This window comes from Arvicola amphibius, chromosome 4 (assembly GCF_903992535.2).
Source record: "Arvicola amphibius chromosome 4, mArvAmp1.2, whole genome shotgun sequence".
NCBI classification, from domain to species: domain Eukaryota; kingdom Metazoa; phylum Chordata; class Mammalia; order Rodentia; family Cricetidae; genus Arvicola; species Arvicola amphibius.
Window position 1 is genome coordinate 134337446 of NC_052050.1, and position 12235 is coordinate 134349680.

Sequence of the window (12235 nt, forward strand, 5' to 3'; positions counted from 1 at the left end):
CTGCTCTGTCGACCAATCTAGGTCACTTTGCTGAGCAAGATTGGGTTTTCAAATTTGTCTTACAAGCTTCCAATTCCAAATCAGTGCTGAACAAGTCCAACAATACTGCAACTGGACAAACAAGGTCAGGTAAAGCCATCTTTGTTCTCTGGTACTTTTATGTGAAAATGACATTTACTCTTAGGAACGATGGAGTATGGGACTGAACATTGGCTTTCAGTTCAACTGAGCAGAAATCACTTTTGTAGAGAATGGGGTGCTAGCAATATAAGCATGAGGACCTGTGTTTAGATTTCTAGCACCCATATAAAAAGCTGGGTGCAGTGGCATGCGTTTGTAATAGCAGCACAGGGAGGAGGAGACAGGCAGATTCCTGAATGCTCCAATAAGACAGTCTACCCTAATCAATGAGCACCAGGTTCCATTAAAGATTTTGTTTCAAAAATATTGCGACTAGTGACTAAGCAAGTGACTTACTTTTCCCTCTGGAGTCCCCATATGTACACATATACATAAATATACCATACATAGACATATAACAATGAAATTACTTTTGTAGTCATGTCATAAACAATCAAGGATGTATATTTTATGGTCATTATCAATTGTTTTAATCAAACATCTACAAGCTAAGCAAGAAATCTGCATCTCCTAAATTTAACATTAGCAACTCTTAAACTATGCTGAAAATAAATGAAAGCTCCAAGAATGTCAATCTGCATTTACTGGAATCCTATTGAACTAAGCTTTAGTTGGTAGAAAGTAAAAGGACTGAGGAAGAGCAGTACAATGTCAGAGTTATCCCTTCTACCATCATGGAGTACACGCACGCAAAAACTCCCATGTTTAGCCATGGGTTTAAATCTATGGACTTGGGGTAAGTAATCATGAGCTTAAATCTCAATGTGCTGCCGGGCGGCGGTGGCGCACGCCTTTAATCCCAGCACTCAGGAGGCAGAGGCAGGCGGATCTCTGTGAGTTCGAGACCAGCCTGGTCTACAAGAGCTAGTTCCAGGATCAGGCTCCAAAGCTACAGAGAAACCCTGTCTCGAAAAAAAAAAAAATCTCAATGTGCTTATTTGCTGGTCAGATTAACACTACACAGGGCACCTAACCTCACAGAAATTCTATTTAGTAAACTATAAAAGATAAAAGAGTGCATTACTTATGCTGCTGAGATGATTTTCTGAGGGGTTCATGTGGGATGCCTCGTACACAAGAGTCACTTATCTACAAAGGTCTCTCTGGTCCTTGTCCCTTCATAGGAGGTCTTCCTTCTGAGTGCATTCTAGAGGACCACAGTCTCCACTGTCATGTCCATCAGGATCTCTTATCTGCACAGCGCAGTTTATCCCTCCTGAAGATGCTAGAAGTTGTTCTCCTTCTTTTGATTTTCTGAAAGGAGGGTATGAGGTCTTTATTCTTGCTCCCCCATTTTCCCCAAATAAAAAAATAAAACAAACAAAATAACACCCAGCTCTCACTATTTGTTTTCAAGAATAGTTCATTGTAAGCTGTCCAAGAACAATAATTCTAAGTTTCACATGCTATATCATGTAGGAATCTTAAAAAATACATATGATGTAGATACTTTGAAATACATAAAATGTGGAATTTTTAAGGCATATGTGAAATAAAATCACTGCAGAACTTAAGTTCATTAATGCAATGACTATACCATGTTACCTTTACACTGTCTATGTTTAGATAAAAAATTACTGTCCTTATTTTTCACAGGTGACTAGTGGACTGTGTTCTGTCTATCTCCCCGACTCCGGAAAGATATAGAGAAATGATTAAAGCCTTAAGTAAAAAACAAACAAACAAACAAAAAAGAAACAAAAACAAACTTGATATGCATAGCTCTAAGAATGTTATCCAGGTAATGGAAAACATTTGGATGAGTGGAGAAGGACAGCCATTTTTGTTCTTGTCCTTCAACCTAAGAGGAATTTTAACTTTGACTCCATTTTTTCTTTAAAAAGTTCTCATTGTCATACAAAAGAACAAGTGTAATTTGATTTGTATGTTTTGTAAATATATAATTTATTTATTCATGAAGTCATGAATAAATATAGGTAAATAAAAATAGTCATGTGTATATGAAAATAAGTATTATATATGCTTACTTTCTCTGAATATTTTAAATAATCCAAAATAAAAGAAGATATCAAAAAGAATATTATATTCTTACTTTATTTTTATTTTATCCTAAAACATTAAGACCTAGAAGTATAACTGAACTCTCTGAAGAGTGATGTTGATAATGTGTTTGACTAATATTCTTTTCTGCCATTAATAATCAGTACATAAAAATATGAAAAACAAAGGAGAGACAGGTAAATTGTAACTTCTATTTTTCTTGGCTTCTAATTTGATTTGGCTGTACCTATAAATGTTTTATCTATCTGTACAGGAGTCTGTCAAAACAAATAATTTTAGCCTTAAATCTGGCTACTGAGGTTAACATTTTGATTTTAACTTTTGTCTACACAAGTTGAATAATTGAGTGCACGTTTGTGATAGGTGTTTGGCCCTTTGCAAATGCACTTCTTGTGTTTGAGAACATTTCTAACCTGTGAGCTTTATTTCTTAATACATTGATGAATTCTCCTCAATAAAACCTAGAAGTCCCTCTCATCTTTTCGTCTCTTTTGAAGTCAGAATTGCTATATGATCAAAGTTATGTTCCTCACGGATATTCATATTAGACTTTATACGCACAGATTCAGAATAAGTAAAAGATTCATTAGAGGGCTCCTGGTTGCCAAATTGGCAATATTGCCTAACTCCAAGAACAGACAATCCATGGTTTGGTCATCCCCAGTCAAATATCAATGCAGTTTAGAATGTACTGGAACCATGATATACACCTGTGGTTTCTTGTTGGTGATGTCAGTATCCTCCAGGAGTTATAGCATGTTTTTCAGTGTGTTCCACTTAAAGTCTAATTATCCCTTTGCTTGCTTAATTTTAAGACTATGTGTTCCCTTCTCTTCTGCATTAGTTACTTTTCTATTTCTGTGAAAAAATACCATGACCAAAACCAGCTTATAGCAGGAGGGGTTTATTTGGGATTATAGTAACAGAAGGATGAGTCTATCAGGTCAGGGAGGCATGGCAGAGGGCCAGCATAGAAGGCTGAAATTGGGAAGTAGATAACTCACCTCCTCAGCTGAACGCATGAAATGGTGGGAAAAGGAGTGGTAAATTGGAAGTAGGTGAAACTTCTACCTCACAAAGCTCACTCACAATGATATGATTCCTCTAGGTAGGCTGTACCATCTATCCCTCACCAAATAGCATCATCAACTGGGGCCCAGACGTTCAAATACTTGAGCCTTGGGGAATATACCTTATTAAAACCACCACATATTCCTCCTTTTTCCCACTTTCCCTTCTCTTCTTCCTTCATTTCCTTTTTCCTTCCACTTTTCTTTCCTTCTACTCTCATTCCTGCATAACCCAAGATGATTAATTTTTTTCAGAAATGTCATAAACTGTTTAAGTCTGAGCCTTAGACATAGAAACTCTATAGCTAGAAATCATTGAAAGTTTTATTCTAATTTCTGTGATCCACTATTATAGGTCTGAAAAAATTTTTCAGTCCATCTTTGAATTGAATTACATAAATCATTTTTGGGTAGAGGTTTTGAAAGTTATCAAAAACACACTTTTTGGGAGGAAATGTGAAGATTTTTATATAGGTTTCTCCATAAGAAATTTGAAATAAATTAATTCCAGTATGGAAAACTGTAGTAGTTACTTTTACTCTTTGGCTCTTTGAGGGATCTGCCACCCAGCTCCCAAATAAATACACAGAGGCTTATTCTTACTTATGAATGCGCAGGCTTTGCTTGGATTGTTGCTAGCCAGCATTTGTTAACTTAAATTATCCTATAAACCCTTTGCCTCTGAGGTTTTATCTTTCTCTATTCTATATACATTTTTTACACTGCTTTTTCCATGGCTTGAAGTGTAGCTGGGTGACTGTCTCCTGGAATCTTCCTCTCCTCCTCTTTCTTGTTCCTTCATCTTTTCCTCCCAGATTTCTCCTCCTGTTTCTTCTCCCTGCATACTAGCCTCACCTATCCTTTCTCAACAGCTTGCTATTGGCCGCTCTGCTCTTTATTAGACCAATCAGGTGTTTAAAATAGGCAAAGTAACACAGCTTCCCAGAGTTAAACAAATACAACGTAAAAGAATACAACACATCTTTGCATCATTAAACAAATATTCCACGACATAAACAAATATAACACATCTCAACTAATATTCTACAACAGAGTATTCCTAAATATTCTCAATAAAAATATACTATATTCTTGTAAAACATGCGCAGCTTTTTGTATATGTGTATTGGTTCTTTTTCTCTTAACACAAGTTAGAGTCATTGGAGAAGAGGGGCTCTCATTGAGAAAATACTTCTGTAAGATTGGCTTATAAGCAAGTTTCTTGGACATTTTCTTGATTCAAGTCTGGTATGGGTGGTGCTCTAGTCTGATGGTCTTGGGTCCTATAAGAAAGTAGGCTGAACAAGCCTAAAGGAACAAGCCTAAAGGAACATAGTTCCTCCATGGCTTCTGCTTCAGCTCCTGCCTCCAGATTCCTACCTTCAGTTTCTGCCCTGACTTTCCTCAGTGATGAGTGTGACATAAGGCTGGAAAAGAAAGTCTACCTCTCCAGGGTCATTGTGTTTTGTAATAGGGATATAAACTCTAACTTAGAAAGTTTGCCTTATGTTTTATTGAGAAATAAGATTTTATTATGATTCTAGCTTCTTAGAATGGGGCAGACTATTTTATTTTTCCACATTTATACATTCAGAAGATGAACTTATGAATTTTGCCATTCAATTATAAAATTAGTTGAAATGAAATAAATTTCATTCATATAAACTGATACATCATACCATTAAATTAGCCATGTGAATGTTTAGTTTATTCTAAAATCTTAAGCAACTTGAAGCTATTTTATTTCACAAGCAGAGAAAAAGTATTAACAGTTACAATGTAGTTATTAGTTTTTTCTTCAAAATGCTTCTTTTCACAAATAAGACAGCCTTTTACAAACCAAATTCATTTTTAGAACAGTTTTAAGTTCACAAATTGTAGCAAAAATTATAAAGTGCCCATATATTATATACTCATCTCTCAATGCTTTTGTGTCCCTTCCCACCTGGCACAATACCACTTGTCACTGTTGATAAACATACATTGGTACATCCCTGTTTCTTTAAAACCACAGTTCACATTAGAGTTCAGTCTCAGTGGTGTACATTCTATGGTATTGGTGTGGTTTAACAACACACATTTATATTGCAATATCATACAGAAAACAGTTTCACTGTCTTAGATTCCCTTTGTGTTCTGTCTATCCATTGCCCACTCCTGCACAGTCTTTGTTATCTCTGGATGCTTAACTATTTTCCTTGTTTTGACTTTCCAGAATACTCACATAATTAGAAGCATGAAGTAAATAGCCTTTGATATATGATAAATGGCTCATTTAATACATTTAAGTTTTTCCTGTGTCTCTTTGAAATTATTTTTTGCTACCATTTAATATAGATTAACTTGTCTAGATATACAATTTAAAAAATCTGTTTTCTTCCTGAGACTCATAATAGTTCCTCCAAGTTTTGTCATGCATAAAGCTGTTATAATCAGGCACACATTCTGCTGTAGACAAAACTATGCAATTATTGGATCATATGGTAATGACATATGTAGTTTTAGAGGAAACTTCCCAGTTGTTTTCATTACCTTTATTCCTTCCCTACAGCAAGGACGATAACTTACACTTGTTCCACAACCTGATCAAGCTGGTGTTAATGTTGGGGTCCAACCTGAAAGTCAGAAAAGCGAAGCAGCCAGCTACTAGCTCTTACCTCTACCTCAGATTGAAAATGGGAGCTCCTGCCTCCAGGAATCCTCAGGAGACTGAAAGTGAGACCTGTTTCTTTCCATTTTATATTTCTCTCTAATTCTGGGATTAAAGGCATGCACCACCACCTCTCGGCCTCTATGGCTAACTAGTGTGGCTTCTCATAGTAAAGGTACATGTAAGCACTGCCTGGCCTGTATAGCTGACTAACGTGACTGATTTACACTGATCTTCAGGCAAGCTTTATTTATTCAAATCCAAATAATATACCACCATATCTCCACTTTTTGTCTAAAATTAAAAGTCTATAACTGATACATGAAAAACTATATACATTAAGTACAATAACTATATACTATATATATATATATATATATGAAATAAATAAATCAACAATGTCTACTCCATTTGCACATGACAAATTCAGAGAAAATACTTTATATCTGTCCTATGCTTATTTAAAAAAAGGTGAAATGTGGTGATATATTATTTGTGCTTTAATAAAGAAAGCTTGCCTGAATACCAGTGCAAACAGCCACCCTAGTCAATCATACAGGTCAGGCAGTGGTGGTACACACCTTTAATCCCAGCAGCCACACTAGTTAGCCACGGAGGCTGGGCAGCGGTGGTGCACACATTTAATCCCAGCACTAGAGAGGAAGATAAAATGAGAGGAGACAGGTCTCATGTCCAGTCTCATTCTGACGATTCATGGAGGTAGGATTGCCATTTTGGCCTGAGGTAGATAGAGGTAAGAGCCAGTAGCTCACTGCTTTGCTTTTTTGATCTTCGGGTTGGACCCCAATATCTGTCTCTGGGATTTTATTATTCTTGCTACAATAACAAAAAATAAGAAAATTGAGGTAGATAGCAACATAATAATCAGTAAATGGAAAATATATAGAAAGTGCAGTGTTAATATTACATCATATATTCAGAAGGGATAAATCCTCCAAGTCTCTAGAAAATACCCTTTATGATAATATTATGAATTTTTAAAATAATCAATCTTTTTTCCTGTATTATTTTTTTCTAGAAGTTAATCTGCTGGCGTAAATTGTTCTGTGGTCTTTCAGGTATTGCATGAATTATCACAAAGGTGAGCAGTACTCAAAACCTAAATATTTCCTGCAGGTGCTGTCTGAACTCAATATTTTCAATCGAATGTGACAGTATATAACGTTACTAGCTTGGAAAAGTGGGAAGGATAGCGACATGTACTCATTTATCCTGAGTCACATGTCTATACCAGGGTTTTTCTCTTGGGCCACCAACCAGTTCCCAAATCATGACACAGAGACTTTTTATTAGTTTTGAATGTTTGAACTAGCTTACATATATTTCTGGCTAGTTCTTTTAAATTAACCTGTTTCTTTTTTATCTCCTTTCTTACTTCTGTGTATCTTACTTTCCCTGTTTCTCTATGTCTGTCTGTCTGTCTGTCTGTCGTCTACCTGGATTCTTTCCCTGGGCATGCCCTTCATTTTCTCTTCTTTCTCTGTTATTCCCTCCTTTCTTCTCTTGAGCCTAGATTTCTCCTCTTACTTATTTCCTCTGCCCGACAGCACCATCTACCTTTTCTCTGTCTAGCTATTGGCCTTTCAGCTCTTTATTACAACAATCAGGTGCCTTAGGTAGGCAAGATGAAACAAACACAACGCATCTTTACATCATTAAACAAATGCAACTTGAACAAATGCAACACAGCCTAACATTTTTAAACAAATGTACTATAAACAAAAGAACCACATCTTTCCACAGGGAAAGTAATATTCTGCAGCATAAACAAATATAACATATCGTTACCTAGTTTAAACAATATTCTACAATGCATGACAGTTCAGCTCAAGATGCAGTCCTTATGATAAGACCATGGCGGTGCTAGGCTTCTTGATCGAGGGAGCTCACTCTGAGTCCAGGGTTCTCAGTCCAGAGAAGAGAAAACTAAATCCTGTACATGCTCCTGTACTCCCTGTGAGTTCCATGTTTGAAGAAAAGACATTGTTCCACTTTTAACAATGTATATTTGGAACAGTGTCAGGACATTTTGCTCTCTTCTTTCAAAGAGAAAAGCAAACTAAATTCTGTTTTTCTCAGGATGATAACTATACATTATTTTATACTTTTTCTTTCTAAAATGCCCACTAAAAACACTTAGTAGATTTTCAATATGTACATGACATTCATTTCTTTGATTACAAATGTATATTTTACTGATTTCAAAGTTACTTTTCCAGATTGTATTATTTACTGACACCTCCATCTTGACAGCAAAGTTAGGTTTTTAAGGCTTTTTTTTTCTATATTTGTTATAGGGTAAAATTACAGGTTTACTCTGCAGGAAAGAAAGCAATTACAGCGTTGGATTCTAAATAAGGATACTGAAGAATGGTAGTTTAGACAATAAGTACAAATTGAGGAGGAGATGAGTCTAGAAGTAGATAGTGTATTCTTTACAAAAACAAACAAGGCAGATGGGTAAAGGGGGGGTAGAAAGGGCACTTCTTCCCACAGTTGCTCTCAATCACAATAGCGGGAAGTGCCTCCTATAGAAGAAAGTAAGAAAATGAAAACAGCGTTAAAACGAGTTGACACATTAAGAAAAACAGGGCTCAGGGCCCGAGTGCTTGCCTAGCCTGTCATAGAGCCCTGGCTTTCATTGTCAGCACTGAAAAGATAAAATAGTAGATTACATAGCTTTTGTTTTTGCCCACCAATTAAGACAAAGGCACAAGAATATTAGAGAAAGGCTCTGGTTTGCTTTGGTAGCTGATGTGTGTGCAAAGAGTCATTTTGAAAGTCTCTCGACTCTAATGTTTTGGATAAAATCTCTTTCAAGATTCGTACTGGCTTAATTATGAAGTCAATATTATTGAATTTTGCTTTAAAATAAGCAGAAAAAGGATTTGTGATTTTATGTAAGTACTTTTCATACACGAGACATAATTTTTATTCTAAAATGAGTATTTTAAAAATTCAAAATATCACATTAATTAATATTATAATTTTTAACATTTATGTATAATCTAAAGAAGGCATTTTGTTGTTGGTTTTTTTTGTGGGGGTGTCACAGGCCTTTCATTCCAGCCTCGGGAGGCAGAGGCAGGTGAATCTCTGTGAGTTTGAGGCCAGCCTGATCTTACAGAGCGAGTTCAAGCACAGGCTCCAAAGCACACAGAGAAATCCTGTCTCAAAAAATCAAAAACCAAACCAAACCAAACCAAAGAAACAAATAAAAACAGAAAGAAAAGAAAGAAAACATTTCCCGTTCTAAAAAAATTCATTTAAATTTTAAATGATCTCCATTTGGTGTAGGTTTTTTTGCATGAATTAAAAGTGTGCCAGAGGGCTGCATGCAACGGATAGAAAAGATACAATCATTAGGAAATATAACTTTAAAAATTTATTTTTCAAAATGATAGTGATTTTATTAGTTTCTTTCAATAATAATAAATAATGCCATATTATTACTTTTAATGTGAATCATTGTTCCCAGAAAGAAAGAAAATCTTTGTAAAAGAGGAATTTTTTCCCTCAGGCAAGAAAATTTAAGGTTTTTTTTTTTTTTTTCAGTTTTTTCCTTCAAATTCCTGGTTTAATAGGGAATTGTTTATTTTGAGAAAAAGATCCCAAACATCAGGCTGTTCATAAAAATAACCCATGGTATTAACTTTAGAAAACAAATATTAAGACGATTACACTATTTTCCTGTAAGATGCATTCGACATGCCAGCTCTCATTCACAAAAATACATGGTTGCATTCGTGTTGAACAGCCCCGCTCAAGTGAGGGAAAACACACGCCTCTAATGCAAAGCTGCTGTCGGGAATTAGAAGTAAATGAGATGCCTCTGCAGCTAAGGAAGCAACCACTGAAATGATACAGATGTGGAGAACTGTCCTCCCTGCATAGCAAGAGATTATTTGGGAGACAGTTGGTCAAAACCATACATCTTTTTATTGCTAAGTCAAAGAGGTATCAAAATTAAAAGCAAAACTTACATGGCAAGACTTAACAAAACTACTAAGGAGCCTCATCAAAGGAAGGGAGAATGGAACTAGGCGCAAGGCAAATATGAGTCAATGAACACAGGAGAGGGAGAGGGCGAACAGTGAGACTGTGCTGAAGATATTAGCGGAGAGGATCGGGTGTTACTTCCATCTCTCACAAGCGCCTAGGTAAATGAACAACGGGATAAGATCTCTAAACTCCGCTATGTGCTTAGGAGTCAGGCCCATTGGCGCTGTCTCTGTCATCCTCTCCTTCCTCTGCTTCTTTTTCATCGTCCTTGATCAGCTCCAGCTGTCATCCCCTCCATCTTCATTGTTGTCGTCCAGCAGGTCAGCCTTCTCTGCAGAGTCATCTGTGCCCGCCTCAGACTCCATCTTGACGTTCCTCTTGTGTTTCTTCACAGAGGCGCTGCTCTGCTCCTCCTCAGACTTCTCGTTCTTCCTCTCTACTGTTTGTTTGCTTTGTTCTTTTTCAGTTTTTTTTTTTTATTCTTCCAGGCTTTCCAGCAGAGAATCCACTTTTTGTTTTATCTGAGTCAGCTCCTTCTTTCCAGAGTTAAAAGAAGAGCCCCGTTGTCCACTCTTCGAATTGAATCCACTTTTGCCCCTTCGAGAGGTGTTTCCAGAAACCTGTTGGTGTTTAGAAGGATAGGAGGAGGAGGAGGAACACGTCCTGGGTAACTGTACATCCTGTCATAATAATCCCGTTGAAAATCATAGTCCAAATCAAATGAGGAACCGTACATCTCCGCTGCAGATCGTTTCACACCTGTTTTTCCTCGGTTCACTTTTGGCTCTGCAGCCAGATTAATATCTAAAACCTGGCCAGCAATCATTCTGCCATCCTCTCCAGCTACAGCTGCCCGGGCATTCCTTTCGTTAATATATTGGACGAAGGCAAAGCCCTTATGCACAGAGCAACCCACAATTTTGGCATACTTTGAAAAGATTGCCTCCACATCAGACTTCTTGACCACAAGAGTATTGAGATTCCCAAGGAATACACGGGAATTCATGGATCGAGGATCTGTCTTGTTGGTCACGTTGCTAGCCATCTCCTTTGTTGGTAAGGTTTCTCGCAAAGCTGAAATGTAGCTGAAGATCAAAAAAAATCTCACAGGAGGAAGGAGAAGGAAGAGACCGCCGCTCCTACTGCGGGTCCGTGCTGAGACCGAAGCTCCCCCGGGGCGGGCAGCGCACGACCGTTCGCTTTCCGTCTCTTCACCGAAAATCTGTTTTTTTTTTTTTTTATCAATTATTTTAATCGTGACTTTTTCAATGGAAGATTATAACCCAAAATTTATGAGACACTGGATTAAATTAACTTTCACACTTAAGTGTGCCCTTGGGTATTCAGTGCTGAGCCAGAGACTAGCAAATGAATTGTGGCAGGAAATGAGGAAATTCCCTTTAATTCTGAGGGTACCTAGAACTTAAAGTACACCCACAAGAAATGCAACCGTCATACAGCAGAAAGAGCAACAGTCCAGGGTTTCCTGCAGAGCAGTAATCAATTTATAAATGGAGCACTTGCCTTGGATCTAAAATGCTGGGATGACGTGGGCTGTTTTCTGCTGTGTCTTGAGAAACAAGTTTGAAGGTGAGAGTTCTTCATTAACTTGACATCTTTTAAATTTTGATTTTATGTGTATGAATGTTTTGCCTGCATGTATGTATGTACTTCTCACGTGACAGATGCCTGGTGTCTGTGGAGATCAGAAGTGAGCCTTGAAACCTCTGGAAGTGGGGTTACAGATGGTTGTGAGCCACTATATATGGGGTGGGACCAAATCTCCGCAAGTGTAATCAGTGCAGTCAGTCTCTGAGACGTCTTTCCAGACTCAAATCTACTTTTTTGTTCCAAGTCAGAAGCTTTCTACCATCCTCACTAGCAATACTACACACAGGCTTTATTTTGGAGCTAAACCTTTATTATGTTAATAAACTCAAGGCACATTAAAATATTTTAATGTCTTCTAAATCACTTTGTATTTTTATAATCAATAATGTTTTTAAATACTTGATGTGATCACCTGAGATCATTTTAAAAAATGTTAAATTCTACATGACATTTTAGGCCATACATTGTAGTGTGAATTAATAGAATAAATAACTCACTTTGAGGTTCAAAATCTCTAAGAAAACTGGCTGTGCCTGCTGTTCAAGCTATCCTGGAGGCTGGGGCACAGACGATCGGCTTGAGTCCAGAAATTCAGAGCCAGCCTGGGCACCATGGGAAGACCCAGTGCAAATAGTAACAAAACCAACACAAAAAACACTTCCTCCACTCCCTCCTCCTTCTCATACTTCCTACTAGGATTGAGACAGGAAGTTTCTTT

At 37.1% G+C, this 12235-nt stretch overlaps 1 pseudogene; it reads right to left on the reverse strand.

The window, feature by feature from the left end:
• Nucleotides 1-10089: 10089 nt before the first annotated feature.
• On the reverse strand, nucleotides 10090-10966 carry LOC119812956 (annotated as a pseudogene).
• Between the last annotated feature and the right edge of the window lie 1269 nt (nucleotides 10967-12235).